We start from the raw sequence: 6,000 nt of genomic DNA on the forward strand, positions 1-6,000 counted from the left end.
GGATGTACACATTGAATGAAAATTTAAAAATATCATATAAATGAATTATAATTTGTTTAAAAAATTCCTTGATGCTAAAAGTTTTTCTTTTATATATGATTGTTGGGTCAATCACCAATGTTTTAACTGTTTCAAAAGAAAGCATACATTAACTCAATATAATATAAAATAATTTAGCTACATATTATATTGCCTGAACTACAGTTCAAACAAATTCTATGTCAATTCCTTGTACACATTTAAGTATTATATTTTTCAATTTTCATGTATCTAAATCATCGGTAAAACCAATTTATTATTAAAAAGGTAAAACCAACTTATTGTTATTATTTAAAAGTATAAGTGGTTTTATTACTCTAGAAAAATATTTCATTAACAAATAAATATAGTGATTAAAAGTTGTTAGTCACTATAATAACTAATTTACAAAATAAAAAATTATTTAATTACTAAAATAGTCATTATTATGAATAAAAAATTATAATTAGCATTTACATTGATTTTTAAAATTTAGCTATTAAGGTTTGAGCTACCTAAGAAAATTGGTTACTAAACATTAGTTCTCAAGATTTTTGCTACAAAAGTTATTGGTTTATAGATTATTTTATAATTAATTAGTGATCAACTTAGTGACTAATTATAAGTTTTTACTCATAATAGTGACTATTTTAGTAACCAATAACTTTTTATTTTGTAAATTGATACCTAAATTAGTCATTGTAGTGACTAACAACTTTTGATAACTAAAATTAATTATTAATGAGTCATTTTGTTGTAATGTATTATGTGTAGAAGTTTGAAAAATAATTATAAAATAAGTGAAGAAATAAATTTAAAAATTAAATATTTATGTGGTTTTTTATAAAATTAGTGAGCTTAAGTTTTGATCCTTATAAAACTTTTTCTTTGTTTTTCCCAAAGTATTTTTCTTTAATCTTTATAAACAGTTTAAATTTTTTTAGTTTAATCCTTATAAAAATATTTTCTTTCATTAGTATTCCTTAAAAATTTTAAATCATTATTCTAGTACATAATTTTTATTTAATGTTCTTATGAGATTGAAATATATTTTACAAAATTTCTTACAAAGTTTAAGAGGATTCATGAATTCGAACTCAATTGACACTTGTCCTCAAACGTCACATATGGGGGATGTGTCTTCAAAAGATACTCTTGTGCCAATGTGAGACTGAGGTGTGAGAGAATAATTGTCAATCAAAACGTAATCAATGTACTTCTTAAAATGTGCCTTTTATTCCATGGTTCATGGGCCTTATGTGGTTGGACTTTGGTTTAAATAACCTAATTACCTGATAATCAGATTAAGATGACTGACATTAGATATAGTTCTTCTAAACGAGGATCATGTTGGACCAATCTTTTGGCGTACTTCGAGTACATGTCGTCCTAGAGGATTAAAATTGAATTTCGTCAATGTTCTAAACTTTGATACATTTTGATCCATAAAATTTAAAAATTAACAAATATAGTCATTTTAACCTAATGACATTAAAAAAAATTTAGGTGTTAAATGATGTTTTAGGTTGATATTTGAGTTGTTTAGACCATTTGACACATTTTAGCTCAAATGTCAACCTAAAAAATTATTTCACACTTAAAAATAAGTTAATGTAATTGGGTTAATATAACTATATCCAATCATTTTTAAAGTTTGGGACCAAAATATATCCAAATTTAGGACAAAGGTGAATTATAATTTTTACGACCATGTTTAGAGACTAAAAATATATTTAATGACTATAATAAAAAAACAAAAAAAATACATACAAAGCATGCAAACCACACCAAAATCGTGATAAATTATACCTACTATGAAAAAAATATATAAAGGTAAAATATTAAATCACTTATATCGTTATCTATGAATAAAAGTCAAATTAGTCAACTTATTAGAACAATGATTTTTCTCATTGGTGTGAGCAGATGTGGAAACCCCTGGAGGTTCTCAGGGTGGTGACGATGCTGTTGTGCAGAGTGGTTCCTATGGTCTGGGTTGTGGCTTGCAGTTGAGCCCTTTTGAAGAACTTGTGTTAAATTTTAAATTCCTTGCTCTATGAGCAATCTTTTGGAAAACAATAGTACTCTTGTGTTCTATTTTTAATTGGCATCATGGTGTGCTTAAACTTTCTCCTCAATATGCTTTTGGATAATTGTACCAGTGGATCCTCCATACTCTATGTCATGTGCTCTTTTATATTATAATTATCTGATGCTTAATTTTAGTAGATTACTCTATTAGAAATGGGATGTCACATTTTTATGGTATCATGCATATGCTTACAAAAATACAAACACCAACACCATCTCTCTCTAAGACTGTAAGAACCACTTGTTGATCCAGGAAACCATGACAAAATGTGGTCCCTCAAAGCCTTCTAAAGTCCTCCCTCAAAACACTTAAAATATATACATTATATAGAACACCTTTATCAATGGTATGAATAGACAATATTAAAGCATAAATTAATATAACAACATAAACATTAGCTATAGACATCACAAAAAAATTATTCAATGAGCAGGAATATCATTTATCCATAATTTTATTTATTGTTACCAATAAAAATAGAAACAATTATACACATCAATTTTTAGGCTTAGTTGAAACTCATTTAACTATACCATAAGAAACACATTAATTCACAAAATGTGTTTTGCAGTCTTCAACTTTATATTGTTTTTAATTTTAGAATGAATATAAACGAGTAATCAAAAAAATAGAAATAACAAGATAAACTTTTCTCTCTAAGAATGTTAGAAAATGATTACTCAAATAATACTAATAATAATAAAAATATGAAATAATATAATAATAATAATTAGAGTAATAATAATACTAAAACAGTATATAAAACAAAGAATATTAATCAGAGATCAACAATTATAATAACAATAATAAATAAAAGATAAAAGGTAAGGAGTAGAAATATCATGGGTTGAGGCACGCCTAGCACTATCCTTAGAGAGAAAATGCCCTTACTGCACAAGGCTAAACAAATATATCAATACACAATCATATGTATTTCTCTCCCAAGATACAACAACCCGTCAGATCGATCGAGTGCAGCGAAGGATATCCGAACCTTATGAACACCACTGTCTTAAAGATAATATAGAGAAGAAAAGAAAAACACTTTAAGAAAAGACTCTAGTGTTTGTTGTCTTTGTTGTTGTTGTTTTTTTCCATGCACCTAGGTGGTATGTATAGGTAGAAAAGGGAGACAAAGAAGTAAATAGTAATAAGAATATAGCCGTTAGCCATAAAAACCATTAACCCATAAATTAAAGGTCTATAAAAACTTCAGTAACAGTAGAATTTTTATTTTAATTATTTATTTTTTAAATTATATTAAAATATTTATAACAATCCCCCACATAATTTAAAAAATAAAATAAAACAAAAAATATATTATCTTTTTAAACAAAATATTATAGTTTAGTGTAAGGAAACTTTCGGGTCTGACCCTTACACCTAGTGCTTATAAACTTCCACCCGATAAAATGCAGAGACTTGATTGTCTTGAACTACATCCCATGTGACCAGGTTTTAGTAAATAACACATACAATATCGGTGTTCATTATAGGTTCTAATCAGTGGGTGCACGTTACGACCTTGTGCAAGTGTCTTGTTTCATGAGTGTCACTTAGAGACTTGCCCATGTCTCACAATGGCGGCCCCACCATCACACTCACTAGGTAAACCCTCAAAGGGTAGTTTGTGACTCACACCCCTACAATAATTGTCATTGGGTTTATTAAGAGGTATTTTATAAAATAATGTACATACCTCAACCATTGGGTTTATTAAGAGGTATTTTATAAAATAAGCATAATAATGCACATACCTCAACCTTATTATTGTCACAATTTATAGTATACCTCGCCATATGAATGAGACATAAAATTGAATCAAATTATTTGGTGTACTTTAGTCAACAACAACTTCATTGTTACCCATTGAACTCCATTCCATGGGATCGCCATTCATGTGGAGATGGGTGTCCATTGTTGCAACTAATTTATGGGCTATAGTCTCATTCCCCCTCGATGACTCAAATACTTGTTGTTGATGCATCAACCCTTTGATAAGCAGATCTGCAATATTTCTTTCTAACCTGACAAAGTCAAGAGAGATAACCATAAGTAATCAAGTTTCTAATACATTTGTCTCTTATCATTATATGTCAGTTATTCATTGACATTTTTACTAGAAACTTCAAATATAACAATTTGATTGTCAGGATGTTTTGAACAAATGGAATAATTTATGTTTGCATAGTAGATCATGACGACAACTTTTTAACATATTTCCATGATAGTACACCTTCATCCAAGGTTAAAACATACACTAGTGCAGAATAGGATTTCTACCTCGCCTTATAGCCTCGGTTGGCCAGGAACCGAAGCCTATAATGGTGCGGTGGCAATTTTGCAATTACTGGCAACTTTTATGCCTCGGTTCCCCTACAACCCGAAGCCAAAACCAGTGATAGGCCTCGGTTGTAAAAAACCCGAAGCCAAAAGCCTTGTTAGGCCTCGGTTAAGAAGGCCCGAAGCCAAAAAGGATGCCCAAAATTTCAAAAATGCCATTCTCGTTTTGACTTATAGGCCTCGGTTGTGAGAATACCGGTGCCAAAAGTGGTTTTAGGCCTCGGGTGGTGGGGACCCGAGGCAAAAGGTGGTATATGCCTCGGTTCTAAATTGAACCGAGGCCATAGTGTTTAATTAGGTCAAAACTGCAACCCCTTTCTTCCTCGCGCGCGCAGCTCCTCCATTTCTCTCCTCCATTTCTCTCTGCAGGAGCAAAACCAGCGGCAGCAACAACCAGAACAGCCTTCCATTGCTACCATAGAACAACCTCCAGCAGTTCGAACCACGCACCTGCAACCTGCAAGCTTCCATCATCTTCAACCAACGTCCCTGCACCTGTTCGCAACACCATCTCCATTCACAGTCGCATCTGCGCCGCACCACTGTTCGAGCCTCCTTCCACTTCTACGCAAGCCGGCAGCCACCGCACCACCGCGCCACCATCAGCGAGATCTGCACCACGAACTGCAACGCACCATCTTTTTCTCGCCGGAAACCACCGTGAGCAGAACCTCCATGCCTGCGCCATTCACGAACGCAACTGCAGTAGCCATGGCAGCAACTTCACGAACCAGCAGCGGCGCGGCCATCCTCCAGCAGTGTTCACCCTTCACGCCTCCGCAAAGCTTGTTCCGCGCACCACCATGGCCACCATAGACCTGCAAAACACTGCCGAAAAGGGTTTCGAAAAACACTGCCGAAACCACCAAAAGGGTTTCGAATTTAAAAAAAAAAGTAGCTCATATGGCCTCGGGTGGCACAGAAAACCGAGGCCAAAAGGTGGGCTCTATGGCCTCGGGTTCGTCTGAACCGAGGCAGAAGGGCACTCTATGGCTTTGGGCCTTAACCGAGGCCAAAAGCTGTGCTCTTTTGGCCTCGCCCCAATATGCTTCGGTTCGCGAACCGGTGCAGAATATGATAAACAACCGCTGCCAAAGGCCCTTCCTGCACTGGTGATAGCCATAACCAGTAGTTAATTTTGTCACCAAAATCAATATCAAATTCACATTAATATATATCATTCAATAATCTCAAAAAAATGGACATATTTCCATAAGTAGACACAAATAATATTACATTCGAAGGCAAAATAGTGAGGTATATATTCATTCACTTTATAATATATAACCAAGATTTTTTTATTAACAAGTATGTTACCATTGCAAGACACCCCCACACTTTGAAATATTTTAAATGTGGTTCTTTTTTCTTTCATAACTCAAAAAGTTTTATCTCAATCTTTTGTGTTCAAAATATGGTAAGCAAGATATAAAATTTCACTAATATAATGTTACACAAGCTAGAACTTGTAGAATAACATTTACCATATCAAAGCATTTTTTTTTCTTTCACTGCACCATTATATTAACATCATACACTATATAAAG

This window comes from Vigna unguiculata, chromosome 8 (genome assembly GCF_037176805.1).
Source record: "Vigna unguiculata cultivar grain cowpea cultivar isolate G323 ecotype 2 chromosome 8, ASM3717680v1, whole genome shotgun sequence".
Lineage (NCBI taxonomy): Eukaryota > Viridiplantae > Streptophyta > Magnoliopsida > Fabales > Fabaceae > Vigna > Vigna unguiculata.